Source organism: Schistocerca piceifrons, chromosome 6 (assembly GCF_021461385.2).
Source record: "Schistocerca piceifrons isolate TAMUIC-IGC-003096 chromosome 6, iqSchPice1.1, whole genome shotgun sequence".
Taxonomy (NCBI): domain Eukaryota; kingdom Metazoa; phylum Arthropoda; class Insecta; order Orthoptera; family Acrididae; genus Schistocerca; species Schistocerca piceifrons.
In genome coordinates this window covers 131,320,507-131,341,678 of record NC_060143.1, presented here as the reverse complement: position 1 = coordinate 131,341,678, position 21,172 = coordinate 131,320,507, and the positions used below count along the sequence as shown (strand labels likewise).

Genomic DNA, 21,172 nt, shown 5'->3' with positions numbered 1-21,172 from the left:
CGCACCCTGCTAAGCACAACAGCGCAGGCGCAGCGCTCGTCCGTCTCCGCTCTACGAGATGGCGCTGCCTTAGAGACAGACCAAATTCTGCTTCTGCCGATCCGCGTATTAATATGTAACGCAGCCAATGAGATTGCTGCTAACGTAGAACCTTTTCTCCTCGCGGATCACACACGCGCAGTGATACCTGAACGTTCGAGGTATTATAACGAGTGTACAGACCTCCAATTAGTAAGTCTGCATTAGTCTGCATTTGTCTGTAGTCAAGTTTCAGTCTGCACCTAATAAGATTATCATATTACTGTACATAGCCATGAAGAGAAATGTATAGACACTCTGTCAAGTATCAGAGATATGTGAGAATAAGATTAACGTACCAAGACCAAAGGAACTTCAGATTGTCAATTGTAAATAGCATCCAGAATCAAGTTAAGTAAGGTTTATGCCACGATAAGACCACGAGACATATTGCTGACACTCGCCTACTTCGCTAGAGCGACAAGTCAAATAATCTGATGGTGTGTGTACCGAAGGTCCCGAAGGTCTTACACTGCACACACCACACCGGTGTTAAAGAAGATGTGTACCACCCGTCTACTAGTGGGTGATGGAAACGTCCATCGAGGGCAGCGGACAGCGGCCAATTGCACTGACGTTTCCAAAACCGTGACGTCACGCCGTGGCGTGGGAGCGTGCGGACACGGAATTTAGCGGCAGTCAGTAGCGAGCCAGTGGGTGTGTTGGACCTTCCATCGAGCTATAGACGCTCTTGAAGATGTCTCCCGCAGACGGGGACGAAACGTTGGGAAACAACACCGAAGTCATCAGCCGACCACGGCATAACAGCCCGGATAACTATAACGGACATGATCTCCTAATATCATGTCGCACCTCGTTTCGCCCGGCGTAGTGCAGCTTTCCAGTCGTCTAGGGTCCAACTGACGAGGTCATGAGCCCAGGGGGGACGCTGCAGGCGATGTCGTGCTGATAGGAAAGGCATTCGTGTCGGTCACAAGCTGCCATAGCCCATTATCGCCAAATTTCGCCGCACTGTCCCAACGGATAGGTTCGTCGCACGTCCCACATTGATTTTTGCAGTTATTTCACGCAGTGTTGCCTTGCTTTAACACTGATAACTATACGCGAACGCCACTGCTCTCAATTTCTCACCGAACAAGGTGGCGCAGTGGCCTCCGGGAGGACCCTGGTTCAATCCCCTGTACGACCGTCCTGATTTAGGTTTTCCATTATTTTCCTAAATCGCTTCAGGCAAATGCCGTGATGGCTACTTTGACAGGCCGACTTCCTTTCCCATCCTTCCATAATCCGATGAGACCAATGACCTCGCTGTTTGGTCTCATCCCACCAAATCAACCCAACCCCTCTCAATTTTTCAATTTTTAAGTGAATGCCGAAATGGAAAGTCCCATGCATCTAGCTCAAACTACCATTCAACGTTCAAAGGCTGTCAATTGCAGCCGTGCGACCATAATAACGTCGGAAACTTTTTCGAATGAGTCACTTGACTACAAATGACAGCTCCACCAATTCACTGCCCTTTTATTCCTTGTGTGCGTGATACTACTGTCATCGGTGTATGAGTGTATCGCCATTCCGTGACTTTTGTCACCTCGGTGTATATTAACAACATACATTTTAAAGAGCTATTGATCTGTAAGTTTGGTCCAGAATCTGAAAATACTTTTCAGCACATTCTTAGAATTCAAAGCATTTTCCGTAACCTACTTTATGAGAAACATAATTTTTTTTAAATGTAAATTCAGTTCCTTGTTGTTAACATGTACTGTTCAAAAATGTGTGAAATCTTATGGGACTTTACTGCTAAGGTCATCAGTCCCTAAGCTTACACACTAATTAACCTAAATTATCCTAAGGACAAACACACACACACACACACACCAATGCCCGAGGGACGACTCGAACCTCCGCCGGGATCAGCCGCACAGTCCATGACTGCAGCGCCCTAGAGCCGGCCGGTGTAGCCGTGCGGTTCTAGGCGCTACAGTCTGGAGCAGAGCGACCGCTACGGCCGCAGGTTCGAATCCTGCCTCGGGCATGGATGTGTGTGATGTCCTTAGGTTAGTTAGGTTTAATTAGTTCTAAGTTCTAGGCGACTGATGACCGCAGAAGTTAAGTCGCATAGTGCCCAGAGCCATTTGAACCATTTGTAGCGCTCTAGACCGCTCGGCTAATTAACATGTACTCTTAACATACTTTTAAAGAGAAATTGATATGTAAGTAAGGCCCTCAACCTGGAAAATTGAACTGAATACAACATTCATTGCGGAAAGTTAGATTTGCTATGGAGAGCTAAATTTTGGCGTTAAGTTTAAATGAAAATTTTAAAATACTTATGGAATGTGGTATAAAAATTTATCAAGAACAATAAATATTTTTTTCAGAATTGTAAAATATAAAGTAAGTGGCTAGATTACAACATTTTCAGACTTGGACGTAAAGTAGCCCTCCTCCCCGCAATCCCGCCTTGATATTGCGAGAGTTAAGGGTCAGCGCACAAGTTGTCTGGCGATGGCTCGACACCGACGTCGCATCGGCAAAGTACACTGGACAGGTTTGCAAGGAAAAGTGAGTCGAAATTGCTGCTAGATCAGACCGAGACAGGCATGAACTCGATATTTTACTGCTCATAGATGTTCAACAGTGAAGAAGTTATTGGACATTTCCAGTGTCATTGAAAAAAGAGAAGAAATATTAACATATAGAACATCAGTTCCGATCACTTCTACTATATTGGCAGGATATCTAAAAAGAGTTTCTATATTATGACTGACAAAGTGAAGGACATCATTCAGAGCTGCTTGCTGCCAAATGAGATAAAATTTATGACGATTATTACACAAAGCATTTATCCAGAGAGACAGAAATATTCCATTATCTAACCCCTCCATAAGAAAGGTTGTAGGAGAGATGTCAATAACTACCGGTCTGTTCCACTGCTGACATCATTCTCCGAATTTTTTGAGAAGCTGATGTATTCCAGTATAGTAACTAACCTGAGCAACAATAATAAAGTCAGCAAATCACAGTGAGAATTTCAGAAGAGCTGTTCTACTGAGAATACTAGTTACATTTGCACTCACGAAATTTTACAAGCGTTAAACAATTAAACGGTGCCAGTTGGTATTTTTTGTGATCTAAGACATTTGACTATGAAAATCACAATATTCTCCTCGATAAATTATAGGTTTATGGGATTGTTGGTCCAGCATTGTTGGTCTAGCCAACCAGTGGATAATGCCATATCTGACAAAAAGAATGCAGAAAGTTATACTTACTAATTCAACCAATGACGTCGGAGGAAACTATTCTGACTCGGGAGAAATCATGTATTGAATTTTCCTTCCATCTAACATACAACAAGCAAAACTCGTTCTTTTTACCCATGCCCCACGTATTGTAATTAATCGAAGCAGACATGAAGAAACAGAAGAAATTGTAAACAGTGTTATTAAAAGTATCCTTGACGATTTTCTGCGAATGGTCTCGCCCTGAATTTTGAAAAAAAAAAAAAAGACGTACTCCATTTCGCACATCTAGAGGTACTACACCAATCATAAGTGTAACACAGTGTGAGGAAATAACAAATAGGGTGGAAACTTCAAAATACTTAGATGTTCACATTGAAGAGAATTTAAACTGGAAAAAAGCACATTTTGTAGCTCCTAATATAGCTTAGTCCAACCACATTTGCACTTAGAATAATTGCAAAACTTAGGGAGAGACAAATCAGTAAGTTGACATATTTTTCATGTTTTTATTTAAAAGTGACTTGTGGAATAATGTACTGGGGCACTCATCTTGAAGAAAGGTCTTCATTGCTCAAAAACATGCTGTAAGAGTAATATCTAGTGCACGATTATCTTCTATTGGCATTACGACTACTGTTTCACAGTATATTTAATCCCTCATGAAGTTTGTTGTAATCAATCCACTACGGACAAAAGTAATAATGATGTACATAATTACAATACAATAAAGAAAAATGACATTCATTACTCCACACTAAGATTGTCTTTAACAAAAAATGCAGCAACAAAAATTTACAGAGATAGATAAAATCTCTTACAGATATAGAAGCAAATATTGAAAACAAACTTAAAAACTTTCTGCTTGACAATCCCTTCTCATCTATAGAAGAATTTCTGTTATTGTAATTTGGTGGGTAGGAAACACTAATATCTCATATTTTACAAGAAATTGAACGTACAGAATACAGAAATATTATAAAAATAAATTGCGTATGTAAAGTGACGCATTCCTCATGATTACGAATTATCACGCAAATGATCCGTGGCACATAAAAATAATACACTAAATAAACTACGCAGTGTGGAACAAGTCCAACTGTGTCGTCGGGCTGGACGGTAAACACACAAAAAATGATCGTACCTGGATGTTCGAGACGCCTCATCAAAATACACACGATTTTATTTTAGATATGTTGTTCACATTCACAGATGATTTACATTTGTAATAGTAGAGATAGCTGGATACGGAGTTTCATGGCTTCAACGATTAGTTCCGCTCTTCCGGGAGTTCTTCCAGACGAAAGAGTTCGGAGATTTTAATTTTTCCTCATATTTCCTACATGACACTTGTTATAACACTCCACATCTTCCTGGGTGTAGGCTGCCAGTTCTTATGCCGCACATTCTTGTGGAATTTCGGTATAGATCTTTAAGTTGACAACTTTTGCGAACGAATTGTCATTGAAGGTTTTTATCGCGTCGGTTTTAAGCTCTACAAACGGTTCTTCTGTTGCTAAGTGTATGACAACAAGCCCATCGCATTTCGATATAATTTATCCAGCCTTTTTAAGCTGATCCAAGGGGGAATGGAGTTTGAAAAACAGATTTTTCATGTGTCCTTTAACATAGAAAACGTGCTGCAATCTGCCGTTTTCGACCAGGACTCCAACATATGGCGACTTACCACTGATCTTTACAGTAAATGCTACTAATCTTGAATTCCCCACTCGTAGCCAGATATCTCTATACACTGTGTTTGGAGCTATACGTAAACCTGGCCTGCACATCTGCAATGGCCTCTTCCTTTCCCATTTGCTGCTTATGTTCTTCCTTTATGGCAGTAGTCTTCACCGTTTAGTCCTGTTTTCTCTTATTTAGTTCTATGTCCTCCGTTTCTAGCATCCTTTTCCGTGCACATAAAATATTAACTGTATTTAAAGGTGTAATTTCTTTAATGGGGAATGGCTTTAAGTCACTGTGATAAATTTACTCTTTTGCTTAGAACTTGTGGAATAATGCTTCTCGTGTCAACCAGACCCAATTATGCAATATCTATATCAGATGGTGTTGTGGAGAAGAATGTTTTGGACCGAGGAAAATAAGTTTTTCCTCCTTTGACATTAAACTTCTTTATAACAGTTATATCGTCTTTATTGGAGTCAGAGTTAAGAAACACCACGTAGTTTACAGGCGGATAATTAAAACTGTATGCAGACAGAACATTGGTGATAAGCTCTCTCGCTCTGGAGTGTCTGGAAGACTTCACTTGTACATCCGTCAATTTTCGGGTATTCTCATTGCCCCAGAACACAAACTTTAGTACATTATTAAACATAACACAACAATTGTTCTGTATATTATCCGTTAATTGATGCCACATGGAAGCGAGTGCTGGCCGGGGTGGCCGAGGGGTTCTAGGCGCTACAGTCTGGAACCGCGCGACCGCTACGGACGCAGGTTCAAATCCTGCCTCGGGCATGGATGTGTGTGATGTCCTTAGGTTAGTTAGGTTTAAGAAGTTCTAAGTTCTAGGGGACTGGTGACCTCAGGAGTTAAGTCCCATAGTGCTCAGAGCAATTTGAACCATTTTTCTTTTAAGCGAGTGGCACGGAGCAAAGTGGAGCACATTGTAAAGACTGTTAGTTGGTGTCTAACACACGTAAACACTCTTGCATGGGGTCGAATACACGATCCATTCTGTACTTGTATATTGTAGCCTCCAACTTGGTAGTGCTGTGCTGCTTAGCCAAGGAAGACCTAAAAGTTTCTCGTAGTCCCATGTCAGGACACTTTTATGAAATGTATAATGTGTTGTCAATATCTTTCTTCACTCCCAAACTTGTGATTTGACATATAGATTTGTTTCATATCTTTACTCCACAGTTGGGGCTTAACCACATTGGACAGTCTATTCCACCAGTCTTATCGCTATCCACAATCACATGGCTGTTTCCCCTCTTTATCTCCGTCCATGCAGAAGTCGTAGGTTGATGTTAAATAACCGCACATCTCCATTTTGGTAAAAATGCTCAGTATAGCTTTCTAGAGGTTTATAGCACCCACTGATCACACCTGAGCACGGTTCAGAAATTATACTATTCTCGTATCAGTCCTACAGAAAATGATCGTTAGTAACGAGGAATACCTCTTACAAGAAAATTGAGAAACGCATAGCGCCGGCGTTTGACATGCGAAGTTACACTTCATGCCACCAATGATTCCGTAAACAGGATGTCTGTCAAGCAGATGTATACACGAGGATTCTAGTACCTCACAAACACATGTCCCTAACTTAGAATCACCGCAGTTATGAAACTGAAGACTCTATTTTATGCCCAAGATGTGGGAGGGGATGGAGTACGTCGCATAAATCTTTGTTCGTCTAGAGAAAAGCGCCGAAACAGAATGGACATGTTTAATCACAAATGAGCTGGAAGTCCTCTGATGACTGAGAGGTTTGCTGTTAAAGACTGCAAACGCGAGTAGACATGCTCTAAGTCACACACATAAAAAGCAGTTGTATACGAGTGAAACGCAGGTTATTTCACACAACTGATGCATCTCAACAGCAACAACAGAAAAAATGGTGAAATGATCTGCAGACACATCTCCCTCTCTCTCTAGAAAGCATCCTCGGTCTACCATTAAATCACAGCTCGTTCCAACTCCATGTCAACCAATCACTCTAACCACTCTCGGTTATCATTTAATGCAGATGCAAGTAAGTTAAGAGGAAAATGCTTCTCTTTTTTCCAGGAAAGCATCAACGGCAGCAGTCACGTCGACGAAAAAATTTAGTGGTTTCCGGTGCTCTCATGTCAACGTTTTTCGTATTTCTCTTGCTGTCGCATACTCATCCCCATGTACAAGAACTGTTCTGTACCAAGCACAAGACACGCGAGTACTACCCCCATATCGACGTATTTTCCCTCAATTTATACATATTTTTCGTCATTATTCTCAATTTCGTCGATTTTATGTCACTTCTAGCCGTGCGATCATGACATCGCTTCTCATATAGGTACAAAAAGTGGGTTAATCTTATTTCAGATACCTAGTTTCAACTACTTTTCAAGGTCACACGGCTACCCACTGCTTTACAGAACATGTTGCCCTACCAAAAATTCATAAATAGTCTGCTATTTAGATAATCCATAAGCGTATTTTGCATTCTTGGTGTTCAAAATAGCAGAAAGTGGGTGGTCGGGTGACCTTGGAAAGTAGTTGAAACTAGATAGCCTAAAGTATAGTAACCAAGTTTTCGTATCTATATGATTGTTTTATTCAATCTGTTTGATTGCTTCAAGCTGTTAAACAATTAATTTGGAAGGGTAGTGCAAATGGCATAGGACGACAATTTCAAAGTTATCTGCAACAGCATTAACTGACCCTGTATTGACCGAACAAGTGCAACAGGCACGTAACTTCATCCCACAAACTGATATCTGGCACATGTACAACAACACATGCACGTCTACGTGCCTGCATTCAACATGATGGCGGTTACACTGGTTATTAATGTATCAACATTTCACATCTGCAGTGGCTTATGTCGAGCATACATTAACTTGCTATCTTGTAATGTTAATCATTTAAACCTTTTAGCTAGAGAAATGTATTCCCAAAATTTAATTGCTGTACATAATTACCTATTGGTGTTGCCATTTTTTTCGTCTGTGTATCGTTTACACGTGACACAAGTTATTCATAATATATTGTTAAAATGTGTTTACACCTGTTCGCCTTGTGGCTCGTCACCGTGCGGCTGCAGCTTGCCCCACATGACAGTTAAGGTACCCAGGGTGAACAGAGGCGTGAATAGAATCACTCGCACGTGCATGTTGAGGAAGAGGCATGCAGCTACACATGGGACACTATTTGCGAGTGGGGCAAGCACAGTACACGACGACGAGTTGCAGGGCGCACAGGTGTGAACACACTTTCAGTGTCGTAGAGAGCGACGTTGTCTGCTGCACTGCATTGTATACTCATTTCTTGTTTTGTGAGAATTCATTCTGGCAGTGGGTGGTCGATCTCATTTTGCTTTCGCTGATCCTTTCTTTATGCGACTATTTTATTTCATTTCTCTAGTGAGAAACAGTCGACCTTGGTTTATGTTTGTCGAAATGTTGATCGCATTGACAAGACCAAAGGATCATTTGCAGACTTCACTAGCTATAGCTTACAAACCATATGAGACGTACATTTGTGCATAGGCTTCAGCGGTCATTTTGCACATGCCCTATCGCGCAGTTGTCCTTTAAAAGGGAGTTCCCATCACGTACGTTGTCTCCTCCCCTACGTCGTCGTCCGTGCAGTGACACGTCAAGTATTTTACGTGCTTTTTATTTGTCGCGACAACATTGCTACCAAGTGCACACAGAAGTGGCGTGGCGCGGACATGTGGCAGAGTCGTTGCGGGTACGTGGCTTTGTTTCGAGTCACTGGCGTTTTAACGCAGTGTGCACAGAGGTGGCGTGGCGGCGACACGTCTCTTCGTCGTCTGCACCACAGCCGTTTGCAGTCACCGGTGGTGCCTGAAGCGACGTGTAGCGGACTCGTACAAGTAGCGCGCTGCTGTTTTCAGTCTCGGGTGAAATGGGGTGGCGCATGGTATGACGGATGTGTGGTGTGCGTACGGTAAGACCTTCGGTAAACACACCATCAGATTATTTGACTTGTCGCTCTAACGAAGTAGGCGAGTGTCAGCAATGTGACTCGTGGTGTTATTGTGACGTGTTTATCTTCTGCCGTTAGGTCAGACGATAGAAATGCCACTTGCACGCTCAGAGTAGCAGATTGACGGTGACCAACTTTAAACAAAACTTGATTAATTTTCACACACATTTATTAAAATAATAACAAGCCTAAAAATTACTTAACTTGGTTCTGGATGCTATTTACAATTGACAATCTGAAGTTCTTTTGTTAATCTTAGTCTCACATATCTCTGATACTTGACAAAGTGTCTATACATTTATCTATTTATCTTCATGACTATGTACAGGAATATGATAATCTTACTAGGCGCAGACTGAAAATTGACTATAGAGTGGTACAGACTAATGCAGACTGGTACAGACTGGTGCAGACAAATGCAGACTGACTAATTGGAGGTCTGTACACTTGTTATAAATACCTCGCGCGTTCAGGTATCACTGCGTGAGTGTGATCCGCAAGGAGAAAACCTTCTACATTAGCAGCAATCTCATTGGCTGCCTTACATATTAATACGCAGATCGGCGGAAGCAGAATTTGGTCTGTCTCTAAGGCAGCGCCATCTCATAGTGCGGAGACGGACGAGCGCTGCGCCTGCGCTGTTGTGCTTAGCGGGCCCGCTCTAGTGGGAAAGATGTGTACATGCTGACTACGCGGAACTATGTACACAACAGGATGATACCACTGAACAGAATCTTTTTTACTATAATTACGATCAGTTTCTTCATCCATGATACCGTCTGGCGCACACAGAGTTTATAAGTTACATACGCAGCTGAAACCATAAAACGTGTTTATCTGATAAAATCAGTTCTTATCAGACACATTTTACTCTAACACGCTGATATGTTGGTTGCAGGCCATCGACCAGCCTCCTTCTTAACCATCACTGGCATCGAAATACACTCCTGGAAATGGAAAAAAGAACACATTGACACCGGTGTGTCAGACCCACCATACTTGCTTCGGATACTGCGAGAGGGCTGTACAAGCAATGATCACACGCACGGCACAGCGGACACACCAGGAACCGCGCTGTTGGCCGTCGAATGGCGCTAGCTGCGCAGCATTTGTGCACCGCCGCCGTCAGTGTCAGCCAGTTTGCCGTGGCATACGGAGCTCCATCGTAGTCTTTAACACTGGTAGCATGCCGCGACAGCGTGGACGTGAACCGTATGTGCAGTTGACGGACTTTGAGCGAGGGCGTATAGTGGGCATGCGGGAGGCCAGGTGGACGTACCGCCGAATTGCTCAACACGTGGGGCGTGAGGTCTCCACAGTACATCGATGTTGTCGCCAGTGGTCGGCGGAAGGTGCACGTGCCCGTCGACCTGGGACCGGACCGCAGCGACGCACGGATGCACGCCAAGACCGTAGGATCCTACGCAGTGCCGTAGGGGACCGCACCGCTACTTCCCAGCAAATTAGGGACACTGTTGCTCCTGGGGTATCGGCGAGGACCATTCGCAACCGTCTCCATGAAGCTGGGCTACGGTCCCGCACACCGTTAGGCCGTCTTCCGCTCACGCCCCAACATCGTGCAGCCCGCCTCCAGTGGTGTCGCGACAGGCGTGAATGGAGGGACGAATGGAGACGTGTCGTCTTCAGCGATGAGAGTCGCTTCTGCCTTGGTGCCAATGATGGTCGTATGCGTGTTTGGCGCCGTGCAGGTGAGCGCCACAATCAGGACTGCATACGACCGAGGCACACAGGGCCAACACCCGGGGATCGTCGAGGGGACACTGAATAGTGCACGGTACATCCAAACCGTCATCGAACCCATCGTTCTACCATTCCTAGACCGGCAAGGGAACTTGCTGTTCCAACAGGACAATGCACGTCCGCATGTATCCCGTGCCACCCAACGTGCTCTAGAAGGTGTAAGTCAACTACCCTGGCCAGCAAGATCTCCGGATCTGTCCCCCATTGAGCATGTTTGGGACTGGATGAAGCGTCGTCTCACGCGGTCTGCACGTCCAGCACGAACGCTGGTCCAACTGAGGCGCCAGGTGGAAATGGCATGGCAAGCCGTTCCACAGGACTACATCCAGCATCTCTACGATCGTCTCCATGGGAGAATAGCAGCCTGCATTGCTGCGAAATGTGGATATACACTGTACTAGTGCCGACATTGTGCATGCTCTGTTGCCTGTGTCTATGTGCCTGTGGTTCTGTCAGTGTGATCATGTGATGTATCTGACCCCAGGAATGTGTCAATAAAGTTTCCCCTTCCTGGGACAATGAATTCACGGTGTTCTTATTTCAATTTCCAGGAGTGTAGAACCGGCTGTCATCAGAAAACACAACAAATCTTCATCCTCGTCTCCACACCACTTAAGTTGCAAATGGCAGTGGTTCGCGGTCCGTGGAAAGCGCGCTACAGGAAGCCTGGCTGGCAGCTGTTCTTGAAGTGACCGCTTTGGAACAGTTCGGTGTGACCGAGCGAGGTGGCGAAGTGGTTAGCACACTGGATTCGCATTCGGGAGGACGACGGCTCAATCCCGCGTCCGGCCGTCATGATTTAGGTTTTCTGTGATTTCCCTACATCGCTCCAGGCAAACGCCGGGATGGTTTCTTTGGAAGAGCATGGTCGACTTCCTTCCCCCTCCTTCCCTAATCCAATGAGAGAGACGACCTCGCTGTTTGGTCTCATCCCCTAAACAATCCAACCCCAACACAACAGTTTGTTGTGTCATTGCGGTGCCGACTGATGCTCAACTTGCTGAAGCATAAGCAGTGCGGTGCGCCGGAATCATACGCCGAACGCGATGGTCTTCCCTTTCGGTAGTACCACGTGGCCGTGCGGAGCCTGGTCGTCTCGCGACCGTGCATTCTCCTGGCCACAGCTGCCAGAATTCATGTACCGTGGCTACATTCCTGCCAAGTCTTCCTGCTTCTCTTAGCTCTATTACACGACATTTTCAAAGTCAGTGAGATGTTGATAATGGCGTCTTTGTCCACTTAAAGACATTCTCAACTAACATCAAGCCCACCACGTCCAGTCTCAAAGGTAACTAACGCTGACGACCGTTACCACCGCATCCTTGTAGTGGTGCTACTAGCGCAAATCTTATGCGACCTTTAATAGGCATCACCCTCAATGTAGAAACACGCCTACAAACTTTAGTTCATCTCGCACAACTCCTTCTAGGTGCAGAGTTTTCTTTCCGTCAGTCTGTTCCTGTCCCTTCTTCTTAGCCCAAGTCCCATAGTGCATAGAGCCATTTGAACAATCTCTTTATTAAGCAACTCAAGCAGCTCTCTCAAACCTCGTTGCTGATATTTTTGCTTCTTTTTCCGCCAAAAATGTGGAGGCTTTGCAACATAATCAAAGCGTTTGATAATGAACTTTCTGAGCCCCTATGCTGCGTGAAGACAGTGATGCCAGGCTATATAGTAAACAGATGGCAACGACAATGCTCGAAGGATGCAGATCGACAGGCGACAGGCAACGTGGCGGCTGCCCCTTTCAAACAGCGGATTGGAATCGGTCAGCGCTCACGACAAGAAATTGTTTCTGTGCCGGTGCCACATTATTTTGTGGGAGTTTCACTGCCTGCACGTAGCCGCCACGTCACTTCATTCTCCGTAGAGATAGAATAACCCTTTAAACTCTGTATATCTCACAAAAATCACATACAAACTCACAAACGATCTCTACAGTACACTAAGTGTGTCAAAAATCTACTCTTATTTTAAATAGAACCAACATATTTTAGGAACTTGTCAAATGTTACAGCCTAGGAAACAGCTTAAAATTTATATCATATCCTCAGAACAGTTCAACTCATGGAAATACTTTCACCGCCCCCCCCCCACCCCTCTCCCGTCCGATTATTACCACAATACCACCGTGCGCGGTAGTCGCGTGGTCAGGATGTTCTGGCAGTCGACTCAGCAGTCCACGATCTGGCATCCAAATCTGCGGCCTTTGCCTTGTGATGCCTCCAACATGTGTTGGGAGCCAACAAGACTCCCCGCAGTAGCTAGCCACGACGTGGCCCGCCACTGGCTGGCTGCGGACCCTGCATTGGTCTCAGAGAGTCGAACCAACGACCTGCCGTGCACTGGAATGTTGTCGCTCCATCTGCTGCCGCACGTAGCCGGTGGTGTGACACTCCCCGCCATCCAGGAGAGCTATGACGCTTGAATGCCTTTTTAGTAAATCGGTGCTTATTTATACGCAGCTGTGCACCTCTGTTTTGCTAATGCGTCGCTCCGAGTCACGAACTCATAACAGGTGGGTTGGGCCAGTGGGCCCTTGTGCCTGTAACTTGCGCCATGCAAACTGCTGCGTTTACTCTTTGCAGTGGGTCTATAGCCCTGTGGCCTCCATTCTACTTCGATGCCACTGGTAGCGTAACTTACTGTCAACAGGCCTGCACCTGGCTGTAAATTGTGCGCTCCAAAATATTGCACCGAAGCTAACCCTTTCCCATCTTAAACAGGTGCCGCTACACTTTGCTGTTTGAAGCATCGCCAAGCTCGAGGATAATGTCGCAGGGTATCCTGCCACACTTTTGCACCACTGCAGAAGAAGGACGTCGGCACCTTCGAGCGAAATTTCTGCAAATGTATGTGTAGCAGTGAGAGACAGTTGCAGAGTTTCTAAAAAGTAATACTTTTTTGTGTAATGTATTTATACATAGTCTGTTATTAAAGGTCCTACATATTACTAATTGTAAAAATAAAAGCATTTTAACTCTTTGACAGACGGAATAAGAGTAAGAGTACAAAAACATTAACTGCGTACTTTCAATCTCACAGGTAGCCAAGAGTAAGTATTCAGTGGGAAAAAGAATTCATAAATGATATTCTGCAGCAGTGGTCAAAGAGATAACAGATAACACCGTTCACCTTCCTAACTTGCACAGTCCTCGTTCCACTATTCTTTAAGTTTAACACTATCATATGGACACAGTTTTCTGCAGATTTATGAAAAAAATCATTGTTTCCACAATGAAGATATTTACATTTCCACATTTATAAATGCTCCTGTGGTCTAGGGGTAGCGTCTTCCATTAGTAAAGAAAATTTTCTGAGTCCCGAGTTCGAACATCACCAGTGCTTATAGTCTGAATAAAATCTATCATCAATGGTGGCCGAAGACTACCGGCAGAAGCTATCACCCTCGTTCTACCAACGGCGTTGTCAAAAGGGGTGGAGGAGCGAACTGAAGATCAGGACACTCTCTTGCTCTTAAAATGGGAAACTGCCCCTAAAAGGTGGAATAATCAACAATGATCAACGGCAAGAGGATGCAGAAGGCAATGCAAACCAGTGCATTAAAGACATATAATCTGCATCTACAGGATATATGGCATGTGCAAAAGTATCATGATCACTTCTTCATTGGCAAAAGATTCCGGACTAGTCCCTCATTCCAATGTCTGGGGAGGACTACCAAGGGGATGGTGCCCATGAGCAAAAGATAAAACAACCAAGGGAAGGGTAACGTTCTACATATAAGGCCATGAAAGCTACCAGTTTAAAGACGGTAAGGAAGCTAGAAATTCTGAAAAGGAAAACGTCAATCTTCTGTCTGGATATAGTAGGGGTCCGTAAAGTAATGTGAAAAGAATACAAGCTTTTCTCGACAAATGAGTATAGTGTAAAGCTAGCAGCAGCAGAAAATTATATAATGAGAGTAGGATTCGTTACGAATACGGAGGTAGAACGCAAAGAGAAATACTGAGAACAGTTCAGTGATAGGGTCGTTCTCATCGCAACTGACCTCAAACCGACACCACCAACGATAATTCAGATATCATGCCGACGTAGCAAGCAGACGATCAATTGATAAAGAATGTTTACGAGGATACTGAAAGGATAACTTTTAGTACTTAAAGGCAGACGAAAATCTAATAATTGTGAGGAACTGGAATGAAAGGAGTAGAAGAAAGGTTATGAGAGATTATGAGCTTGGTAGCAGAATCAGAGAGGAGAGAAACTGGTTCAGTTCTACAATAATTTTCAGATAGTAATAATGAATTATCTGTTCAAGAATCAGAAAGGGGGAAGTATGCCAGTAAAACTCCGAGATACGAGAAGATTCGAGTCAGATTACATCACGGTCAGGCAGAGATTCAGGATTCAGATACTGGACTATAAGGAGTACCCAGGAGCGGATATAAACCGAGATCACAACCTAGTATGAAGTTTGATTTGTTAGGAAGAATCAATGCGCAAGTAAGTGGGATATGGAAATACTCAGGATTGAAGAAAAACGCTTTAAGTTCTCTGAGGCTATAGATACTGCGACAGCGAATAGCTCAGTAGGCGGTCCAGTTGAACAGGAATGGGCATCTTTAAAACGGGCAGTCACAGGAGTTGGAAAGAAAAACATAGGTATAAAGAAGACAACTGCAAAGAAACTACAGATAACAGAAGAAATATTTCAGTTCATCGACGAAAGGAGGAAATGTAAAAATTTTCAGTGAAATTCAGGAACACAGAAGTACAAGTCACTTAGGAACGAAATAAATAGGAAGTGCAGGGAAGACAAGTCGAAATGGTTGCACAAAAAACGTGAGTAAATAGTAAAACAAATGATTGTCGGAAGGGCTGACTCAGCATACAGAAAGACCAAAACAGTGTTGAAAGTAAAGGCAAGGGCGGTGACATTAAGAGTACAATGGGTAGTCCACTTTCAAATGCAGAGGTGAGAGCGAATAGGTGGGAAGAGCACACTGAAGGTCTCTATGATGGGGAGGATGACGTGTTAGAAGAGAAAACAGGAGTCGATTTAGAGAAGATAGGGGACTCAGTACTAGAAGCAGAATTTAAAAGAGCATTGAACGACTTAAGATAAAGGAAGTCAGAGATGATAGATAACATTCCATCGAAATTACTAAAATCATTGGAGAAAGTGGCAACAAAACGACTGATTCTTCACGTTGGTCTCCATAATGTATGAATCTGACGAAATACCATCAGACTTTCACAGAAACATCACCCACACAATTTCGAAACAATTGCGAGAGTTACCACACAATCCGCTTAACAGCTGATGCAAGCAGGTTTCTAATAATAATATGCGGAGAACGGAAAATAAAATTAAGGATCTGTTAGACGATTATCAGTTTGGCTCCAGGAAAGGGAAAGGCACGAGAGAGGCGGTTCTCTGTAGTCATGAACTGTGCGGCTGGTCCCGGCGGTGGTTCGAGTCCTCCCTCGGGCATGGGTGTGTGTGTTTGTCCTTAGGGTAATTTAGGTTAAGTAGTGTGTAAGCTTAGGGACTGATGATCTTAGCAGTTAAGTCCCATAAGATTTCACACACATTTGAACATATGAGGCGGTTCTGGCGTTGCGTTTGATAATGGAAGCGAGACTGGAAAAAATAAAAACACGTTCATAGGGTTTCTCGACCTGGAAACAGCGTTCGGCAACGTAAAATGGTGAAAGGTGTTCGAAATTCTGAGAAAAATAGGGTGAGCGATAGAGAAAGAAAGGTAATTTACACAACGTACAAGAACCAAGACGGAACAATCAGACTGGAAGACCATGAACGAAGTTATCGGATTAAGAACTATGTAAGACAGGGATGTAATCTTTCGCCCCTAATGTTCAATCTGTGCATCGAAGAAACAATGATAAAAATAAAAGAAAGATTAAAGAGTGGGATTAAAATTCAAGTTGAAAAGATGTCTCTGACGAGACTCGCTGATGAAATTGCTACCCTCAACGAAAGTGGGAAGAATTAAGAGATGTGTTGTATGGAACGTACAGCCAGATGAGTACAGAAAGTAGACTGAGAGTAAACAGAAAAAAGACGATTGCAATAAGAAGTGGCACAAAAGAGAACAGCGAGAAACTTCGCATCAAAATTTGGGAACACCAAGTAGACAAAGTTAAGGAATTTTGCTACCTAGGCAGCAAAAGCGGACTAGGACTGGCAAAAAGGCCATTTCTGGTCAGGTGAAGTCTACTAGTATCAAATATTGGTCTTCATTTGAGGAAGACGTTTCTGAGAATGTACGTTTGGAGCGCAGCATTGTATAGTATTGAAATATGGCCCGTGGGAAAAGCAGAACAGATGAGAATCGAAGCATTTCAGATGTGGTTCTACAGGCGAATGTTGAAAATTAGATGGACTGGTAAGGCAAGACATGCGAAGATTATTCGCAGAATCGGTGTGGAAAGGAGTATATGGATAACACTGACAAGAAGCAGGGACAGGATGATAGGTCATCTGTTAAGATATCAGGGAATAGCTTCGAAGGTGATAGAGGAAGCGGTAGAGGGTAAAGGATGTAGAGAAAGACAGTTTGGAACACATTCGCAAATAACTGAGGGCGTTTGCTGCATTTCGTATCCTGAGATGAAACGGTTGTCACAGTAAAGGGTTTCTTTTTCTCTTCTTCCCTTCGGTTTCTCTTTCCCCTTCACTGTTTCTCTTCGAGAACATTCTTCACTGTCAATAAGGATTCCTCACGATCTGTTCATCCGCTTCCTTCTGTCATCTTTGCCAGTGAACATATCACATCGGGCATATGCGCTTGTCCATTTGCGTCAGATATGCCCAGCACTCACGTATTGGTTGCTGGATTGATTTCATTCGCTGGATAACTGATAGATGTTGGTATCTCCGATGATCTGCATTCTAGTCTCATGTAATTACACAAGAAGAAGAAAATCCTCCGCCGAATAAACATCAAGATTGTATGGACCATGAAATTCTTCTGCCGCCTTCTCAACTGTTCCTGTTCAACTGCAAGCACTTCTGAATAAACCATCACAGTGGTAGATACCCTTACCCGAAACTTCACTGGTTGAGAAATGTACATCTTACGTCTCCCGACACGACAGGCAGCTGCCATCGTGTGAAGACAGACTCAATAGCTAATTCAGTTAGTTAAAAAATAGTGACTGCTTAAAACTGCTTAAATTATGAACTTGTTACTTTTGAACTCATTAAAAATGTAAGAATAGTACAGCACCAGTATATGTTTCCTTAGGAAAGAAAGATTATAACGAAAGCAAGTTGCCTTCCTGATTGACGTACACCACAGTAACGTCATTCGGACATTTTTCCGCTGTCGTGAGACACAAATCTCTGAAATCCTGTCGCCAGTGGTCAACCACACGAGTACTGAAAATAACGGTAACAGTTCCGCTCCTCGAATGAGGCCTGGAATTAATAATTGGATGAGCTGACAAGAAAATAGAATTCTGCTTATTTTCTCTCTTTCATTTCGTTCTCGTGCAAAAAGGCGACCTTGAATTAAAAATCTAATAGACCGACCAGGTTCAAAATCAAATAACTCTAAGCACTATGGGACTTAACATCTGACTTACAGCTACTTAAACCTAACTAACCTAAGGACATCACACACAGCCATGCCCGAGGCGAGATTCGAACCTGCGACCACAGCAGCAGCGCGGTTCCGGACTGAAGCACCTAGAACCGCTCGGTCACAACGGCCGGCAGACTAACCAGGAAATCGAGCAAAAATGTACAATGAGTTTCTACAGAAATACGTAACATAGTTGTTGCATTCCTGCAGTTAGTGTGCAGTTGTCGTCTGACACAGCAGTCTGACACGGTATGGTGAACTTATAGTGTGACAAAAAGTGTTCGGACGCACCTACGTAATACAGAAGGGCGACTAGATGGTACGAAAGGCGGACCCAATATAAAAGGAAGCGAGAAGTGCTGTGTCGTCAGCATAGAATTTGTCACAACAGATTATGTCGGACAGAAGAGCTCAGCATAGAATTTGTCACAACAGATTATGTCGGACAGAAGAGCTCAATGACTTAGAACATGAACTAGGCACGAAGTGTCACCTGAGTAGTAATAAATCCGTCAGCGATATTTCAATCTTTCTGAAGCTGTCTATGGCGACTTCTGTGATGTGACCATGAAGTGGAAATGCAAGGAACAATCATAACTGAACCACGACCAGGCAGGCCTGATGGGCTGACGGACAGTGGCCGTTGAAAATTGTGGAGGCTAGTTGTAAAAAAATCGAATGAAATGAGCGAAAAAACCATTCGTGAGTTCCAAAATGCTGCCAGCAGCTCAACTAGCACAATGACTGTGTGTATGGGATGAAAAAGAATAGAATACAGTGGTCGAATAGCTCCTTATGAGTCACACATTTATATAGTCAACGTTAAACACCACTTGCAGTGGTGTAAAGAGCAACGGCACTGTACAGTCGATGACTGGAAACGAGTGATTTGGTGTCATGAGTCACGCTGTCACGCTATATCGTTAGGCAGTTCTGTGGAAGAGTCTGAAACTGGCGAATGCCTGAATATCGTTATTTGCAATCGCATGTAGTGCGAACTGTGAAGTACAGAGGTGATGGTGTTACCTTAGAACGCTATTTTTTGTGGTTGGTGTGTAGTTCTCTTACTGCGCCCGAGAAAACGTTAAATACAGAAGGATATGAACACATTTTACAGCAGTTTGTACCCCGAATAGTTCAGTAATATTCAGGCTTCAGTATGACAACGCATTCTCTCGTATAGCAGCTCATCTGACACAAATGACAAATCACAAATGGACAGTAACGTTGCTAAAACTGACTAGCCTGCCCCGAGTCCCAATCTGAACCCAATGGAATATCTTTGGGGTGAATTACTACGTCGACTTCGCTCGTACTGCCAAGATAGATACGAAGCCCACACCTACTACAGTAGTACAAGTTTATATGCCAACTAGCTCTGCAGATGACGAAGAAATTGAAGAAATGTATGATGAATTAAAAGAAATTATTCAGATTGTGAAGGGAGACGAAAATTTAATAGTCATGGGTGACTGGAATTCGAGTGTAGGAAAAGGGAGAGAAGGAAACATAGTAGGTGAATATGGATTGGGGGACAGAAATGAAAGAGGAAGCCGCCTGGTAGAATTCTGCACAGAGCACAACATAATCATAACTAACACTTGGTTTAAGAATCATGAAAGAAGGTTGTATACGTGGAAGAACCCTGGAGATAGTAAAAGGTATCAGATAGATTATATAATGGTAAGACAGAGATTTAGGAACCAGGTTTTAAATTGTGAGACATTTCCAGGGGCAGATATAGACTCTGACCACAATCTATTGGTTATGACCTGTAGATTAAAACTGAAGAAACTGCAAAAAGGTGGGAATTTAAGGAGATGGGACCTGGATAAACTGAAAGAACCAGAGATTGTACAGAGATTCAGGGAGAGCATAAGGGAGCAATTGACAGGAATGGGGGAAATAAATACAGTAGAAGAAGAATGGGTAGCTTTGAGGGATGAAGTAGTGAAGGCAGCAGAGGATCAAGTAGGTAAAAAGACGAGGGCTAGTAGAAATCGTTGGGTAACAGAAGAAATATTGAATTTAATTGATGAAAGGAGAAAATATAAAAATACAGTAAGTGAAACAGGCAAAAAGGAATACAAACGTATCAAAAATGAGATCGACAGGAAGTGCAAAATGGCTAAGCAGGGATGGCTAGAGGACAAATGTAAGGATGTAGAGGCCTATCTCACTAGGGGTAAGATAGATACCGCCTACAGGAAAATTAAAGAGACCTTTGGAGATAAGAGAACGACTTGTATGAATATCAAGAGCTCAGATGGAAACCCAGTTCTAAGCAAAGAAGGGAAAGCAGAAAGGTGGAAGGAGTATATAGAGGGTCTATACAAGGGCGATGTATTTGAGGACAATATTATGGAAATGGAAGAGGATGTAGATGAAGATGAAATAGGAGATATGATACTGCGTGAAGAGTTTGACAGAGCACTGAAAGACCTGAGTCGAAACAAGGCCCCGGAGTAGACAATATTCCATTGCAACTACTGACGGCCGTGGGAGAGCCAGTCCTGACAAAACTCTACCATCTGGTGAGCAACATGTATGAAACAGGCGAAATACCCTCAGACTTCAAGAAGAATATAATAATTCCAATCCCAAAGAAAGCAGGTGTTGACAGATGTGAAAATTACCGAACTATCAGCTTAATAAGTCACAGCTGCAAAATACTAACACGAATTCTTTACAGACGAATGGAAAAACTAGTAGAAGCCAACCTCGGGGAAGATCAGTTTGGATTCCGTAGAAACACTGGAACACGTGAGGCAATACTGACCTTACGACTTATCTTAGAAGAAAGATTAAGGAAAGGCAAACCTACGTTTCTAGCATTTGTAGACTTAGAAAAAGCTTTTGACAATGTTG

The 21,172-nt window shown here is 43.4% G+C and overlaps 1 protein-coding gene across 1 annotated transcript in view; it reads right to left on the bottom strand.

The window, feature by feature from the left end:
• LOC124803188 (orexin receptor type 2-like) overlaps nucleotides 1-21,172 on the bottom strand; it is a 67,440-nt gene that overhangs the window by 696 nt on the left and 45,572 nt on the right. The gene's annotated exons all lie outside the window — the stretch shown is intronic.